This window comes from Eschrichtius robustus, chromosome 13 (assembly GCF_028021215.1).
Source record: "Eschrichtius robustus isolate mEscRob2 chromosome 13, mEscRob2.pri, whole genome shotgun sequence".
NCBI classification, from domain to species: Eukaryota; Metazoa; Chordata; class Mammalia; order Artiodactyla; family Eschrichtiidae; genus Eschrichtius; species Eschrichtius robustus.
In genome coordinates this window covers 47784946-47802270 of record NC_090836.1, presented here as the reverse complement: position 1 = coordinate 47802270, position 17325 = coordinate 47784946, and the positions used below count along the sequence as shown (strand labels likewise).

Sequence of the window (17325 nt, the reverse complement as noted above, 5' to 3'; positions counted from 1 at the left end):
GGGGAGGTTGGTTTGTTTGGGGAAAGAAATGTCCCTGGGCCAACTTTGGGAGATAGTGGGTTACCCATGTGAGCTGCCAGGCCTGGGAACAAAGGTTAGAGATGAAACTCCTCTTCAGATCAACAGCCTTGCTCGGAAGCCTGGCAGTGGGGGGCGGAGGTAGGGTGCGGAGATCAGAGGTTTTAAGATAGAATGTTAAAGAATGACTTTCAAACAAGAGGGGGTCATTGGCAGGACACTTTAGGGCATTGTCATGCAGGTTGTTGTTTTTTGTTTTTTGTTTTTAATTTATTTTTGGCTGTGTTGGGTCTTCATTACTTGATTATGGGATGCTACCCCTAGGGGTGTTATACGATATACAGTATACGTACCATTTTACCGTTCTTTTCTTTTTCTTTTCTTTTCGCTGCGCTGTGCGTCTTGCGGGATCTTCCCCTCGGCTGGTGGGATCTTAGTTCCTCGACCAGGCATTGAAACTGGGCCCTCGGCAGTGAAACTGCAGAGTCGTAACCACCGGACCACCAGGAAATTCTCCATTTTTCCTTTCTAAAAGTTGAAATTTTCTGAATTCTGAAACATGTCTGGCCCTATGGATTTTTAATATGTAATTATAGATCTGTATTGATTATCTGAGAGTTTTGAGATTTAAATAATTTTGTAAAGCACTTTACAGTGGCTGGCACAGAGTAAGTGGCTTAATAAAAGTTTATTATTATTCTTGCTACATAGGTTTGTTTGCGGGCCAGAGTACCCTCACCTCTAGATGTGCTGAAGAAATTCTGCCAATATTTGCCCTTCTGGACTCTCCTTTCTTAGAGGCCATGTCCCCAATCACCATCTGTAGTGTAGTCACTTAAGTCATCTCTGCTGCTTACCACTATATTCCAGCATTGCACATAGGACCAACAATATAATATAGGTGTTTAAAACATATTTATTGAGTGAATAAATTCTAGAATACAGGCTTACAGGCTGGTTATAAGAAGTTACACTCAAGTCACCTAGATTGAATTTTCGTGTGTCACAGTTTCTTAGCCCCTTCAACAGGGGCTGATCTTTTTTCTTTTTTCTTTTTTTTGCCGAGTGGCATGTGGGATCTTAGTTCCCCAACGAGGGATCGAACCAGAGCCCCCTGCATTGGAAGAACAGAGTCTTAACCACTGGACCGCCAGGGAAGCCCCTCTTCTTTTTTAAGCACTGTGATAGAAGTAGATTTATTATTCAGTTTCTAGTATAAATTTATTTATTTATACCATAAGGGTTTTATTGAGATATAATTCACAGAACATAAAATTCACCCTTTAGAGTATATAATTCAGCGGTTTTTACTACATTCACAGAGTTGTGCAACCACCACCACTAAGAATATTTTCATCATCCCCAAAAGAAGCCCTGTACCTATTAGTAGTCACTCTCTAATAGTTTCCCAGTCTACAGGGACTGATCTTATAACTAACATTTTAATATTCCTAATTTCATTCATGGATATAACTTTATCTTGAGGTTGGGGGAGGTAGTTATACTGCTATTTGTTTCATGTCTTAACTACAGTATGTAGTTCCCAGACCCCCTCACATCTGAAGACTTCAGTTGCTCCCCTTCTCGCTGGCAAATAGTTGGGGAAAAAGAGGTTAGCAAAAGCGGGGGAAACAGAGGAGGGCTTCTCTTAGGGCTGGATGCCTCATGTTTCTGCCTTAGCTGTTCTTCAGTTACTGCATTTGTCCCTAAAAGACCCAACTGTTTCACTCTGCATTACGACACACAGGTCCTTTGAAACCTGCCCTTTCCAGTTACATTTCTAATAGTGCAGTGATTAAGAGCAGGCTTCGAAGATAAACTGTCTCAGTTCAAAATCTGGGATTTTGGTGCCTCAGGGTTCCTTATCTTACAAAATGAGCGTAACAGTAATACCTGTTGTTTTGAGGATTAAATGGAAATAATAGCTGTAGAATGCTACATATTCTATATACATACATACATAACACAAATATTAGCCATTATTTCCCCCTGGCTGTCATTGTCTCCTGCCTCCAACTTGAAAACCTGGAACTTGCCGATTCTTGAAGGAAAGGAGAAGTTCTTACCTCTATGACCTTTCTGGAATCTCCATTCTTGCCTTTCTGATGAACTCCTACTTATATTCTTCAAGGTTAACTGAAATTTCACCTTTAGCTTCTCTGTAGCTTACTCAATCTCTTACATCTAGGAACTAATTGCTCCTTCTTGTGTTTCCATAGCACATTGAACACCTCTCTATTATAGCACTTACATTATACTATAATTTTTTTGTTTCCTACTGCAGTTCCTGTCACATAGTAAATATTTAATGGTTGAATTCTATCAATGTAAGACTACAATGCTTCTTTGAGGGAGTTGGTCAAGAAACGATGCAAATACATGTAATTAGTAGCTAGATTGATTCTGCCTAGAATGGTCAGTGTGGGGAGGTTGCAAATTTTTCTTTTTTTTTTAACATCTTTATTGGAGTATAATTGCTTTACAATGGTGTGTGAGTTTCTGCTTTGTAACAAAGTGAATCAGCTATACATATACATATATCCCCATATCTCCTCCCTCTTGCGACTCCCTCCCACCCTCCGTATCCCACCCCTCTAGGTGGTCACAAAGCACAGAGCTGATGTCCTTGTGCTATGCGGCTGCTTCCCACTAGCTATCGGTTTTACATTTGGTAGTGTATCTATGTCCATGCCACTCTCTCACTTCGTCAGGGAGGTTGCAAATTTAAAATGACTTTTTAAAAGAGAACTGTAGGTTAGAGGGTGGTGGCGGGAAGAAGTGATTTTAAATGGGATGTACTTAAACCTACTTTATTTAGAGTTAAATTTTTACATCTGGAAAAAATGGACATTTACCTACCACATGATCTTTATCCATTTATACCACAAATATTTACTGCATATATACTGTTTCGGGAGCAGGAGTCACTGTCCTAAGTGAAAGGCTACTTTGAAAGTGCTCTGTAAACTTAAACTACAGTTATTAGTATTATGTTTAAATCAAGGGTGAATCTGACAGACTTGATGGGCTTCAGGTGAACTGAGGGTCGCAGTGGATCTGCATTGGCGGCTGAAGACACAGGTAACGCGGAGGCGACAGAGCGAACGCGTGTGTCGGACAGCACAGCGTGTGCGTGCGGGCTGGGGAGGTGGGTGAGTAGGCAAGGGGCGTCTGTAGGCGTGGAGACATGCACACAGGAAGCAGGGACGCTCCGGGCGCAAGACGCGGTGACGATTACGCCGGACGTGGTGACGTAGCGCGCAGGCCGCAGCGGGGGGCGGACTCTGGGCCTTTCTTCCCCTTCTGATTTTCCCCCTCCCCCCTTTTCTCCCGTTCCGGGTTTGGTTCCCCCCTTTTCTCCCCCTCTCCCCCCTCCTTCCCAAGCCCCTTTCCCCTCCCCCGCCCCAGTCCCCCCTACTCCCCCGCCCTGGGCCCCGGGGAAACCCCGGCCGAGAAGAGTCCGCCCCCAGAAGCGCGCCGCCGCCGGCCGTCGGGGCCGAGCCGCAGCCGAGCGGCCGTGAGCCCGGGCGGCGGGCGGAAACGCGGGCGCCCTCCCCGCTACGGCCCGCGTGAGGTGAGGCCACCTCCCGGCCAAGGGGGCGGGCAGCGCGGGCGGCCCGTGGGGAGGGGGCGTGGCGGCCGCGCGGGCTGCCGGGCGGGCGGAGGCCCCCGGTCTGGGTCCCCGCGCTGGTACTTCCCGGACCCGCGGGCGGTGGGTCAGGGCCCGAGCCTCCCGTGAAGGACGGCCCCGAGGCCAGAGACGCCCCAAGTGTGCTCGGGGAGCGCAGGCGAGAAGCGAGGGGCGCGGGGCTGAGGGTGTGGGGCTGGCGCCACCTGTGGCCTGTGCGGTGGGACCTAAAAACTGTTGCGCCCTTGTGGTGCTCGGGGGTGACTAGCTCCATGTGTTTCTTGGGTCTCCGTTTTCCTTTGAGCCTTGGAAAAATGGGAGGGAAAGGTGTTGGAGTGTTTCAGATTATGCTGGTGTCCGAGTTCATTGGACAGAGATTTGAGTTGGAACGTACAAGGGAGATGGTTCTGGAGCTTAAAAGTTGGGCCTACGCTAAGCTCGTAACTAACTCTTGAGGCTCTGAAAACTCTTCTCGATTTCGGTTACCTGTAGAACCCAAAATTTCAACGTTTGTGACCATTAGCGTAGTAAGTCCACAGAATATTTATTCACTCAAAGTGAATTGTTCTTGGATAATGATGAGAAATGATCGAATAACAGTCCCAGAGGTTCATTAAATCAAAGGGAGGTGTTGGAAAATTTAAATTCAGCTCTCAGTTGGATGAATGTCCTTTTATATATATATTTTCAAAGAGACTTAACCAAAATTGAGACGCCTGAGCCCTGTCTGTGTTGGTAGGCAGCATGGAGACTGGGGAGGAGGGAGGTGACAGGTTCCACTTCAGGAATGTCACACATTCCTTGCCTTTTTATTGTATTTTTGGATAGTCAAATTGGCACTTGAATCAGTTGTTTATGGCTCCTCTTGCTTCCTAATGCTTTTTTTTTTCACCTCTCGTTTTATTTCTCCTGTTTTTCCCCCCCTTTTTGGAGTCTGGGACATCAAGACTGAAACAGCTTAAATAGTGGTGGAAGGTGGTAGTAGTTAGTCCATTCAGTTCACTTTTAGTTGTATTTTTCCTCCCTGTTGCAGTTCTCCACAGGGTTGAGAGAACAGAGAATCTTTCTTGAAGGTCTGATGAACTGTCAGCGAAAGTTGTATTTCAGAGTTTAAGTTCCAGTTTCGCCTCCACTCTAGGATCTACACTGTAGATCTTCAGTTTAAAACAAAAATTAAAAAACTTGCACATATAAGAATAGGGTGCCTGATTTTTTTTAATTGAAAGAAGTCTGAAGAGGAGTTGGTTACCTTCCTCTATCAGAATAAAAATCAGAGACTTTACAGTCGTCTTTAAAGTCCAAGATATGTAGCAACCTCCCCCCCCCCCCCCCCCCCGCCCCAAACATATTCACTGGTTTCCGCTCTGTTCCTTGCACACTTCTGCCTCAGCAGCTGGCACTTGGGTCTTCATGGATCACCTTTTCCATGTAAACCTGCATAGCCTTGTGCCCTCACCTTCAGGGCTTTACTCAAATAGAGGGCTTCACTCTAACAGTGACATTTCTTCAGTTATCTATATTGCAAAGCCATTCCTCCACATATATTTACATAACTTCCTATCCCATTTTGCTTTATTTTCCTCCTTACCGCTTATCAACCTATAACATACTATACATATTTAGTCTCCCACATTAGAGTGTAAGTTTCATGAGGTTTAGATGGTCTTGTTTTGTTAGTTGCTGTATCCTCAGCCCTTAGTATAGCCCTTGATATGCAGTAGGTGCTCAACAAATTTATTGATTGAATAGGTAAAGAAGAGGTTTTTTTTTTTAAAGATTTATTTGTTTTATTTTTATTTTTGGCTGTGTCGGGTCTTAGTTGCAGCACGGGGGGATCTTCGTTGAGGCATGCGGGTTCTTGGTTGTGGTGTGTGGGCTTCTCTCTAGTTGTGGCGTGCGGGCTCCAGGGTGTGTGGGCTCTGTAGTTGTGGTGCACAGCTTCCAGAGCACGTGGCCTCTAGTTGAGGCGTGCGAACTCGGTAGCTGTGGCACACAGGGTTAGTTGCCCCGTGGCATGTGGGATCTTAGTTCCCTGACCAGGGTTCAAACCCGCGTCCCCTGTGTTGTAAGGCAGATTCTTTACCACTGAACCACCAGGGAAGTCCCCAAGAAGAGGAGTTTTATTCTTGAACTCTCTCATTGTCATAAATGAGAGACATGTATTTCCACTAGGATTTTGTAAGGTATTTACTGGAAGAACTTGAGTTTTTTTTGTGTGAGTTCTTGCCACGTTTCTGTTTTGACAGAAGTCTTGAGCTTTCAGGTCATTGAGTGAAAGCACTTTGAAGGCAGAGAGGATGGAGTGTGGTGTTGGTGGTCTCCGAGGAAGATTATCTCAGATTTCATGTGGCTAGAATTTTTACTGTTTCAGGCTCTTGCCTTGAGGTTTGTTCACATCTCTGATGAGATGAACATCACCATCCTTAACCTCTTTGGCCTCAGAGAACTGAGTAGGCTGGTTCCACTTTGAATTTTTCAGTACACTGAAGATGTTAATATTTATGGTCTGGGCTGTATGGGTTAGATTTTTTTCCCCCATTCATGTGGAGACAGTTGAGCTTGAAAACTTGGAAGAATAGCTTTCTTTAACAATGGTGGAGTGTTCGGTTTTGGGGAACATCTGATCCTTTTTTCTACAAATCCATTTGTGGGGTCATTTTTAGCAACTAAATTATATTAAGTTTGAGGGTAAAAAGAGCAGGCCCCCTGAGTTGTGTGGTTTATCCCTCATTTATTTTTTCCTTTCTCATTTCTTGATTGGTGTATTTGTTACCTTCATTGATCTTCTGGCTAGAGTGGCCTGGATGAGATTTCTCTTTGGGGCAGTCCTGGCAACTGTTTTCCAGCTTAGGAAGGCAAAGCGGGCGAGGTAGTGCTTTTAACACTTTGTAGGAATGCTGGTTGCAAAGCTAGGTTTTTGCTTAAACTTTTGCCAGGACATTGAAAGCTTCCAGGCCCATGAGAGAACGGTTTGAGTGGGAAGTGGGAGTGGGAGAATTGGGGAACTTGCATCTGTTGGACTGGATCTGGTTCAGTTATTATTATTGTAAAGAGGTATATTCTCATTTTGTGAATAATTCCTGACATAATTTTGGCACATTAATAAAGGCTTCTACCTCATTTCTCTTGTCTCTTTTAAAATCCTTTCACAAAGTTTCTAAGAAGTCTTTCTCAGGACCCAGAGACATTCAAACATCTCTATGCCATGTTCTCACCTCTTAGAGATAAATACTGTACTGAGTACTGACAATGTTTCAGTATAGGTAATGGTTTCTGAATGATGCATTGCTTATTCCTGTACCAGATCTCTTCATGAACTCAAGGAAAGCTTTCAGGAAAAAGCAGATTTTGAGGAAGGGATAAAAAGTGTTGCATTTTGGTTACATGGTCCCAGGAAGTACAGAGGAGAGAATTTTGTGAAATTCTGTGTGTGTGTGTATTTGTCTGTGTGTGTGTGTGTGTGTGTGTTTTGTTTTGTTTTTTTCCCTCATGCCTACTTGTAAGATGGGATAAAGGACTCTGAGTGTCCCTCTGTGGAATGTGCTGCCAACTTATAAGTAGGAAAAATAACTGGACTCATGGCTTGAATATGTGTGCATGAATACAGTTGGTGGGTCTAATTTTAGAGATATTCTTCATACACAGTGGCTTTAGTATTTTCCTTCAGCTGTATCCTTTTCACTGTCTGTAGAAAACATGCCACTTAATTGTCTTTTAGTGGTTACCTTTTGTTCTTACCATGATTGTCACTTTAGCAGTGTAGCACTTGTTCCATCTCTCCAATAAAGTTACTCTGTCCATTCCTTCTTAAGTTTTTTTTTGTTTGTTTGTTTTTTGTTGGCTGCGCTGGGTCTTTGTTGCTGCACGCAGGCTTTCTCTCGTTGTGGTGAGCGGGGGCTACTCTTCGTTGTGGTGCGCGGGCTTCTCATTGCAGTGGCTTCTCTTGTTGCGGAGCACGGGCTCTAGGCGCACGGGCTTCAGTAGTTGTGGCGCACAGGCTCAGTAGTTGTGGCTCGCGGGCTCTAGAGCACAGGCTCAGTAGTTGTGGCGCATGGGCTTAGTTGCTCCATGGTATGTGGGATCTTCCTGGACCAGGGAATGAACCTGTGTCCCCTGCATTGGCAGGTGGATTCTTAACCACTGTGCCACCAGGGAAGTCCCCCTTCTTAAGTTTGAATTTATTTCTGAAAACAGATATAGATAGGAAAGATTTCTTAACCTTGATCTGTTTTAACTCCTCTTTGAGTTCCTTTAGATTTCCTTAGTGTGTATCTATTTTCTCTAACACTTAAAAAAAATTGGTGTTGAAAGCCCTAAGTACAATAATCTGCAGTGGTTTCATCATTTTTACTTAGGTGGTATGAAAGGAAAGATTCTGGGATGTTTCCTAAATCCAGGTGTTCTTTTTGCTTTTCTTCTTCTTTTTTTAAAATATTTATTTATTTCTTTGGCTGCACTGGGTCTCAGTTGCGGCATGTGGGAACTTTGTTGCGGCATGCGGAATCCCTTAGTTGTGGCATGTGGGCTCTTAGTTGCGGCACGTGGACTCTTAATTGTGGCATGCATGTGGGAGCTAGTTTCCTGACTAAGGATAGAACCCAGCCCCCTTGCATTGAGGGCGTGGAGTCTTTACCACTGGACCACCAGGGAAGTCCCCTCTTTTTGCTTTTCTGCAAGATCTCTTATGAGTTGTTCAGTCCAGTTGTTTGAACCTATACTGGGAAAGCTGTTTCAGTTTTCTAGTTTTGACAGTAAGTTTCCCAGAGTACTTAACTGTGCTTTTAAAAAAAGAACTGATCAGATTGGGAACCCCAGCCTTGAGATGAGAGAGAGAATAAGGAAAAAAGGTAAAAAAGCCTCAGGCAGTCATGTCTCCCAATAGTCAAAACACTTTTGGTATTTTTAAAGGACTCATTTTATTCTATTCCTCCTTAGTTTGTATACCACAAGAAAACAAAAAATCTTTTCGGTCCCTTTAACTGCTTGCTTGCTTTTCTAAATTGTCAAAGACTTTGATTTTTCCTGGGAGGTACTTTTCAGGCCTTTCCCAGTATTTTCTTGGGGAAAAAAAATGAAGCTAGTGGTTAAATGCTTTTGTAAGGTCTCTTCCCTGACTTAGCCCTATGCTCTAAAGGCGTTAATAATGTGTTTTGCAGCTTGTTTTTGCTTTTCATTGAAGACCTCAAAATTTTTTGCAGGCAAGTAAAAACTATAGGTTTGCACCTACACAGTTACTCAGGTCCCAAAAGATCTCAGCTTAAGTCCTTATCCTGTAGAGCTAGAAGTGTAAAGATAAGTGAGGTAATCAGCAGGGTTTAAAATAACTCAGTTTCTTTCTCTTTTTTTTTAAATTAATTTTTATTGAAGTATAGTTGATTTACAGTGTTGTGTTAGTTTCTGCTGTACCGTAGAGTGAATCAGTTATACATATATCCACTCTTGTTTAGATTCTTTTCCCATATAGGTCATTACAGAGTATTAGGTAGAGTTCCCTGTGCTATATAGTAGGTTCTTATGAGTTACCTATTTTATATATAATAGTGTGTGTATGTCAATCCCAGCCTCCCAATTTATCCCTTCCCCCTCTTTCCCACTTGGTAACCATAAGTTTGTTTTCTACATCTGTGACTCTATTTCTGTTTTGTAAATAAGTTCATTGGACCCTTTTTTTTTAGATTCCACATATAAACATATGATATTTGTCTTTCTGTGTCTGACTTACTTCACTCAATATGACAATCTCTGGGTCCATCCATGTTGCTGCAGATGGCATTATTTTGTTCTTTTTTATGGCTGAGTAATATTCCATTGTATATATGTACCACATCTTCTTTATCCATTCCTCTGATGATGGACATTTAGATTGCTTCCATGTCTTGGCTATTGTTAATAGTGCTGCAGTGAACATTGGGGTGCGTGTATCTTTTTGACTTATGGTTTTCTCCAGGTATATGCTCAGGAGTGGGATTGCTGGGTTTATTTTAGTTTTTTAAGGAACCTCCATACTGTTCTCCGTAGTGGCTGTACCAATTTACATTCGCACCAACAGCGTAGGAGGGTTCCCTTTTTTCTGCACCCTCTCCATCATTTTTTGTTTGTAGATTTTTTGATGATGGCCACTCTGACCGGTATGAGGTGATACTTCATTGTAGTTTTGATTTGCATTTCTCTAATAATTAGATGATGTTGAGCATCTTTTCATGTTCTTTTTAGCCATCTGTATGTCTTCTTTGGAGAAATGTCTGTTTAGATCTTCTGCCCATTTTTAAAAAAATTAATTTATTTATTATTTATTTTTGGCTGTGTTGGGTCTTTGTTGCTGTGCGTGGGCTTTCTTTAGTTGCGGCGGGCGAGGGCTACTCTTAGTTGCGGTGTGTGGGCTTCTCATTGCAGTGCCTTCTCTTGTTGCAGAGCATGGGCTCTAGGCGAGCGGTCTCAGTAGTTGTGGCTCGCGGGCTCTAGAGCACAGGCTCAGTAGTTGTGGCGCATGGGCTTAGTTGCTCCGTGGCATGTGGGAATCTTCCCGGACCAGGGCTCGAACCCGTGTCCCCTGCATTGGCAGGCGGATTCTTAACCTCTGTGCCACCAGGGAAGTCCCTCTTCTGCCTGTTTTTTGATTGAGTTGTTTGTTTTTTCGATATTGAGCTGCATGGCTGTTTACATATTTTGGAGATTAATCCCTTGTTGGTTTCCTCATTTGCAAATATTTTCTCCCATTCTGAGGGTTGTCTGTTTTGTTTACAGTTTCCTGTGCTATGCAAAACCTTCTAAGTTTAATAAAATAGTTTATTTCTAATTGATATTTATTGGTTGTGAGTCTGTAGTGGGAAAAGAAAGAGAAAAAGCTGGTTTGCAGACTAGTCAAGTGCTATCTTGATCTTTTGGAGGTAATTTTGCTCCCACTATTAGTCTTCCATACAATTCTTGTCTAGTGTACAGAATAGAGATAGACTTTTAACATTATTAGCTAGTTTCCTTTGCCACTTGATTCGTTATCTTCCATGTATGGATGTTTTTGGTATATTTCATGTTGATAACAACATTTGTGCCTCAGTGTTTATTATTAATAATGATCAAAACCATATTTCATATCTGCAAGGCACTTTTCTCTTTCTTAAAAGCTGATCGGACCTTAAAGTGGTCAACATTCATATTAAAAGACTAGATTTTCCGGGTATGCAGTTCATATTTTTGTGGGGGCTGTGTTTTTGTTGGATGTGCCAGTTGTAAGAATTTGTGCGTGGTTTTGGCACAGGAGCAGCATTATGGGGAATACTTCCTTGGAGAAGGGTGGTTCAGACTTGTGTAAGCTTTATAACAGAACTAGGAGGAAAGTAATCAAGGCAGTGACAATCCAAACTTAATAAGGGATACATTTGAAATACATTTTTTCTCCCTATACTCACAAATTATATTTTCTCCTTTTTGATTCTGTGGGAGAAGGGAAGAAGAAGATCTAGGACTAGTAACCAGCTGATAACTTCTAGGAAACAATGTGCTATGGATGGGTAACAGGTGAATATACACATCTGCGAGAAGTGGTCACTTAGTGTTTCTAATACTATTGGTGGAGCAGCTCCCAGCATCCATCAAAATCAGTGGGAAGAACATGGTGGGCCTTGTTAATCTAACGGACTCCTTTTCATCCTTATCTTAATTCAGGTTTTCTGGCGTGTTTGTCATATTGACCCTTCTCTTTCTTGAAATGTTTCAGTGATACTACTTTCTTTTCCACTTGCATTCCTGGCTCTTTTTCTCCTGCTCATCCCTTAAATATGTGTTTTCCGTAAGGTTACTGTCGTATTCTCCCCTTTTACTTCTGATTCTTAAACCTTAAAGGCATAAGCATCTCTTGGAGAATTTAAGAATGTGGCTTACAAAAGCCTTCATGATCTCGCCTCTGCCAGCTGCTCTGACTTACCTTGTACCACACTTTCCTGTTCTTACTATTGCTTCACTAAATTTCTCTGTTTTATTTTCTCCATAGCACTTAACACTATCTTAAGTTATCTTGTTTGTTTTCTTGCCTGTAGTCTGGCCATGCCTAGAACCCAAAACCTATGGGACAGGGACCTTGTTTATTTTATATCTGTTATATTCCTAATGCCTAGAATAGTCCCTCAATACACATTTATGGAATGAATGAATGAAATGTGTGTTCCTGGGCTTATCCCCAGAGATTTTTGACTTAGTAGGCTTGGGATGGAGCCCAGGAGTTTGTATTTTAACAAACATTCCAGGTGTTTGTGATGTCTCTGGTCAGTTGTCTTGGATGACATTTAGAAGAACATTGTTCTATTTGTCAGTCTCATCCACCCTGATGGCTTCACTTGGCATCTGTTATAAGCTGGCAATTTGTGAGTCTCTGTCTCCAGTTCTGATCTCTTACCTGAGCTCTAGGCTCATTTATTCAGTGGTCTCTTGAACATCTCCATTTGACTGTTACACAGCACCTCAGACTCAACATGCCCACAGCAGAAATAATTTTTCCATGGAAATCTGTTCTTTCTGAGTTCTTTTTTCTTTGAATCATACTACCTAGTTGCATAAGCCAGAAACCTGGATGTCATACTTGAATCCTTCTTACTCTTTAATATCCAGTAATCATAAGTTAAGTAGCCTCTTATCTCTGCAGTTTCTCTTGAATCTTTTTCTTTTTTTTTTTTAAATTTATTTATTTTATTTATTTTTTTATTTTTGGCTGCGTTGGGTCTTCATTGCTGTGCGTGGGCTTTCTCTGGTTGCGGCGAGCAGGGCCTACTCTTCGTTGCGGTGCGTGGGCTTCTCACTGTGGTGTCTTCTCTTGTGGAGCACGGGTTCTAGGTACGCGGGCTTCAGTTGTGGCACGTGAACTCAGTAGTTGTGGCTTGCGGGCTCTAGAGTGCAGGCTCAGTAGTTGTGGTGCACGGGCTTTGTTGCTCTGCGGCATGTGGGATCTTCTCGAACCAGGGCTCGAACCTGTGTCCCCTGCATTGGCAGGCAGATTCTTAACCACTGTGCCACCAGGGAAGCCCATATATAGTTTTAAAATCTGGCTGCTTTACCTCACCTGCCTTACATTTTGCTGTTTTCCCTTTGCTTTCAGGGTTAGGCTTCAGCTACAGATGAATTACTTGTTCTTTCACCTTCCCTGTTGTCACACCTTGCTGCCCTGGGGTATACCATTGTTTCAGCTGGACGCCTCTCCACCGGAAAACCACAGAAACCTTCCTTCGTTTAGGTGTAATGTTCTGGAACCCTTCAGGGCATCCCCAAAACTCTCATTTTGTCTGCCTCTCTTGGACCAGTTTCCACAAAGCTGGGTTCCTCTTTGTCTTTACCATGTTTACCTCTGTACATTCCATTCTAAGTTTTCTGCTCACACTGAAGTTAAATTTGCTAGGATCGTGATCTCTCCAGTGCCAGAAGAGCTCTAGAGCATGTGATTTTTGTCTTATTCCTCTACTAGCTGTAAGGAAATGAGAAGGAAAGAAAAATAATTAGATAATTTGAGGCATATGTTCTAGAGGTCTGTGTCTAGATTGTGATTTTGTCAGTTTTTTTTTTTTTTGGGCGCATCACGCGGGATCTTAGTTCCCCGACTAGGGATTGAACCCGTGCACCCTGCAGTGGAAGCACAGAGCCCTAACAATTGGACCACCAGGGAATTCCCTTTGCCAGTTGTTTTGCCCCTCCTAGCTAACACTGTACCCAAGAGAGATCATTGTTAGAGTCTTGATTTGGGGCAGAGCTATACTAAGGCCAACAACTGAAATCCTGAACTAAGTTGTGCCTGTACTACCAAAGTTTTACCTTTATCATGGTATCTTCAGCCTTAAATTAGTTATCCCCCTTTCCAGTTCTCCTTATTTTCCCTTCAGAGTTATTTGGTTTAAAATTTATTCTTTGTGTTTTACTCTCTGTCCTAGCAGTATTTTTTTTTAATTTAAAAAAAATTTTTTTATTTATGGCTGCATTGGGTCTTCCTTTCTGCATGCGGGCTTTCTCTAGTTGCGGTAAGCGGGGGCTACTCTATGTTGTGGTGCGCTGGCTTCTCTTGTTGCGGAGCACGGGCTCTAGGCGCGTGGGCTTCAGTAGTTGTGGCACTCGGGCTCAGTAGTTGTAGCTCACGGGCTTTAGAGCGCAGGCTCAGTAGTTGTGGCACATGGCTTAGTTGCCTTAGCAGTATTTTTGACAGAAAAGAAGAGGAAGACGAAGAGGGTTTGCGCTTGGAGTATTTTCCCTATATGATAGTGCAGAAATATTTTTTCTTTCTTTTTAACTGAATGAGTGTGTTGGCTGAAAAATTAAGTGTGATTGACTGATAAGATAGGACTACTGAAAGGAATCAAACCTGTTTAGTTTCTGTGTAGGCTTTGTGAGGGAGTAAAATCAGAGCCAGTGCTTGAGACTTGAATTTTTAACCCTGTTTGAAGTTCTCTGAGGCTGTGCTGAGTTTACCCTCATGAACTCTGCTGAATCAGTGTCTTTATATGTAAAATGGAGTTGTTGGTCTGTTTCCTTTTAGGGTACAGGAAAATTGACTTTTGGAGATATCTCAAGGTTAAATACAGTAATACTTCCTGATACATTTACTCATTTAAAATGTAAACACTTGAGATTGAAGCTGCGCTTAATGAATTCTTAGGCGAGCTTCAGTATTTTACTTCACCTGTAGTTAGTAGATAATACAGAAGAGAGACAAAAAGGTATCTACAGATATTAATGAGCACACTTTCCATGTAGCTGGGATGTATTTACATCTGTTTGGTGGCCACAGTCAGCAAGCATAGCCTACCTCACAGAAGGACGGTCTATAGTAAACATGATCAAATTACTAGTCTCTAAATAATGTTCTCTAGTGCTGTTAGGTAACAGAACAGCATTGAAGTTATATTGGCTGAGATAAAATGGTGCTTTATTTCTGTGTGCTTTATTTTTCTCTTTTTTTTTCCTTTTTCTCTTTGGAATTAACATTGCTTTCATAAATGTTTTTCTGCCTATTAGTTTCTTATAGGTTGGGAAATAGCAATTGTCTTTTCAGTTTAGCAGTCTGACTGGATTCAGCTATAGGATCTGTTCAGATCCATAATGTGTTTTAGGCCATGAGTCTCTTCTGTTCTCTCTGTTCTGTCCTGTCCTTTATTGTTGACTTGTGCTTTGCTCATTTCCCGCAGTAGGGGACACAAATTTAGCCATACGCACACACGCACACACGCAGTCTGCCACCTGAGGCCCTCTGAAAAGATTATAGATGTTCAATTAAGAATTACAGGCATTCACTTGCCACTGTTTCATCTTACCAACCCAGCTTTTGCTTTGGTGTACTATGAGCCTGTCATATAGTACTAGCTTAGAAATCAGAGAAACTCAGTTTATTATTAGTCTTTGTTAAAATAAACATCACCTATATGTTTTCTTTCCAGGACAGTTCTTTGTTAGAAGGTCTTCTCTTAGTTTCTCTTTCTTCTCCATTTTTACAATAGAAAGTGATCTTCAAGGCAGGTAATACCACAAGAAAATTTATGGAAAGAGCAACTTAACTCATTTACTCAAACATTTAATAGGTGCCCGTTTCTTGGTTAGATATTGTGTTATATGCTAAAGATACCAAGGTAGATGCGACATTGTCCCTATTGTCAAGGAGCTCGTGTTTTATTTTTATAGATTACAAAAGAGTAAATAAATTACAAGGTTATGAGTGTTACAAGGTGGTAATAAAATGTAATATGAAAGCAGGAGGAAGAATGCTTAATTCTAAATAACAGTTTCAGATTCAACTTTTCAGAGAAGGTGAAGTTTGAATTGGGTCTCAGTGGATTCATTAATTCAACTAGCATATGAATAGTTACGAAGTATTAGGTGCTGGGGGTGTAAAAAAACAAGACATAATCCTTACCTTCAAAGAACTTAGAGAAGTCAGTCAGGATACTGCAGGCTGATGAACTCTGAGCTAGAGGAATGCACAAAGTGCTTTGGAAGTACAATGGAGATCTGGAAAGACTTTCTGTCAGGGGGTTATGAATCTTGAAGGGCCAACAAGAGTTAACCAGGTAGACAGGTATAAGGAAGAGAGCTACCTGTAGGGGAGGAACTACCTACATAAACGGTGGAGGTGTAGAGCAGAGCAGCATGATGCCTTTGACAAACTTCAAGGACAGGATATGCCTACACATGGGATGTTTGTGGGAATTATTTATAGAAAAGGCTAGAAAGGTAGGTAGGGGCTTTTTTTTTTAATATATTGAATTTTTAAAAATTAATTAATTTATGGCTGTTTTGGGTCTATGTTGCTACGCATGGGCTTTCTCTAGTTGTGGCGAGCAGGGGCTACTCTTCGTTGTGGTGGCTTCTCTTGTTGCAGAACACGGGCTGTAGGCGCACGGGCTTTAGTAGTTGTGACGCGCAGGCTCAGTAGTTGCGGTGCACAGACTCTAGGGTGCACGTGCTCAGTAGTTGTGGCTTGTGGGCTCTAGAGCTCAGGCTCAGTAGTTGGGGCGCACAGGCTTAGTTGCTCCGCGGCATGTGGGATCTTCCCGGACCAGGGATCAAACCTGTGTCCCCTGCATTGGAAGCGCAGAGTCTTAATCACTGGACCGCCAGAGAAGTCCCAAGGAAGAGTTTTTTAAGATGAGAGACTTGAGCTTATTTATATGTTCGGGGAATTAGCAAAAGACATTAGAGAGTGGTGATAATGGAGTGAAGTTCTTTCCTTTATTAAGATAGAGGAAAAGGTCAAGAAGGGGTGGGGACAAATGTTTGGTAACTGAACAAAGGAATTTGAGGGAGCTCCTACCTTAAAGCCCTGATATTCCTTGTGATCTTAGGGGGCTAGTGTGTTCCAATAAAGAGCATTGGCAAAATAGGGTCCTTGAGAAGAGACAGAAATTTGAATAGCTGTTGAGAAAATGGGAGGGACGGTTGCCAAGTGGTTTGTTTGGCTAGGCAGACAGAGGTAGGGTGGGGTGGTATAGGGTGGGAATGCATTTCAAGCAGATAGACTAGCCTGGGCAAAGACTCAGGAGTATTAAAAACTATGGTATGTATGGAGAGGTAGCATTATTTTGAATGGCTGGAAAGAATGTATATAGAGCCTAATTTTTTTTTTTTTTTTTAAAGATTCTCTTCTTCTTTTTTTTTTTCTTTTTTTTAAAATTTTATTTATTTATTTTATTTATGGCTGTGTTGGGTCTTCGTTTCTGTGCGAGGGCTTTCTCTAGTTGTGGCACGCGGGGGCCACTCTTCATCGCGGTGCGCGGGCCTCTCACTATCGCGGCCTTTCTTGTTGCGGAGCACAGGCTCCAGACGCGCAGGCTCAGTAATTGTGGCTCACGGGCCCAGTTGCTCCGCGGCATGTGGGATCTTCCCAGACCAGGGCTCGAACCCGTGTCCCCTGCATTAGCAGGCAGATTCTCAACCACTGCGCCACCAGGAAAGCCCCGGACTTTGGAATGTTTTGAGGCATAAAGGAACCTCTGAAGATTTTCATCAGAGAAATGGAATGGTTGTTTTATAAAGGTAACTCTGGTAGCACTTTGGAAAAATACAGGGGATTTAGAGTGGAGGGAGAGACACTTGTTAGGGGGCTGTTGTAGTAGTGCAGAAGATGTTGAAATCAGGATAGAGATGGGTATGATGGGTAAGAAACAACCCCCAAATCTTAATAGCTTGAAACAATGGTTTATTTCTCACTCACACTA

The 17325-nt window shown here is 42.4% G+C and overlaps 1 protein-coding gene across 6 annotated transcripts in view; it reads left to right on the top strand.

Annotated features, from left to right (window-relative positions):
* Positions 1-3327: 3327 nt before the first annotated feature.
* The window catches only part of R3HDM2 (R3H domain containing 2), a 148124-nt gene continuing 134126 nt past the window's right edge, over positions 3328-17325 (top strand). For 4 of the 6 annotated variants that reach the window (XM_068559698.1, XM_068559699.1, XM_068559700.1 and 1 more), the window contains exon 1: positions 3329-3592. The gene's annotated coding sequence lies outside the window, so the exon portion shown is untranslated. Of the gene's footprint in view, positions 3593-3734; positions 3807-17325 lie in introns of those variants that run through there. The other 2 variants (XM_068559703.1, XM_068559702.1) reach the window with 2 other exon arrangements.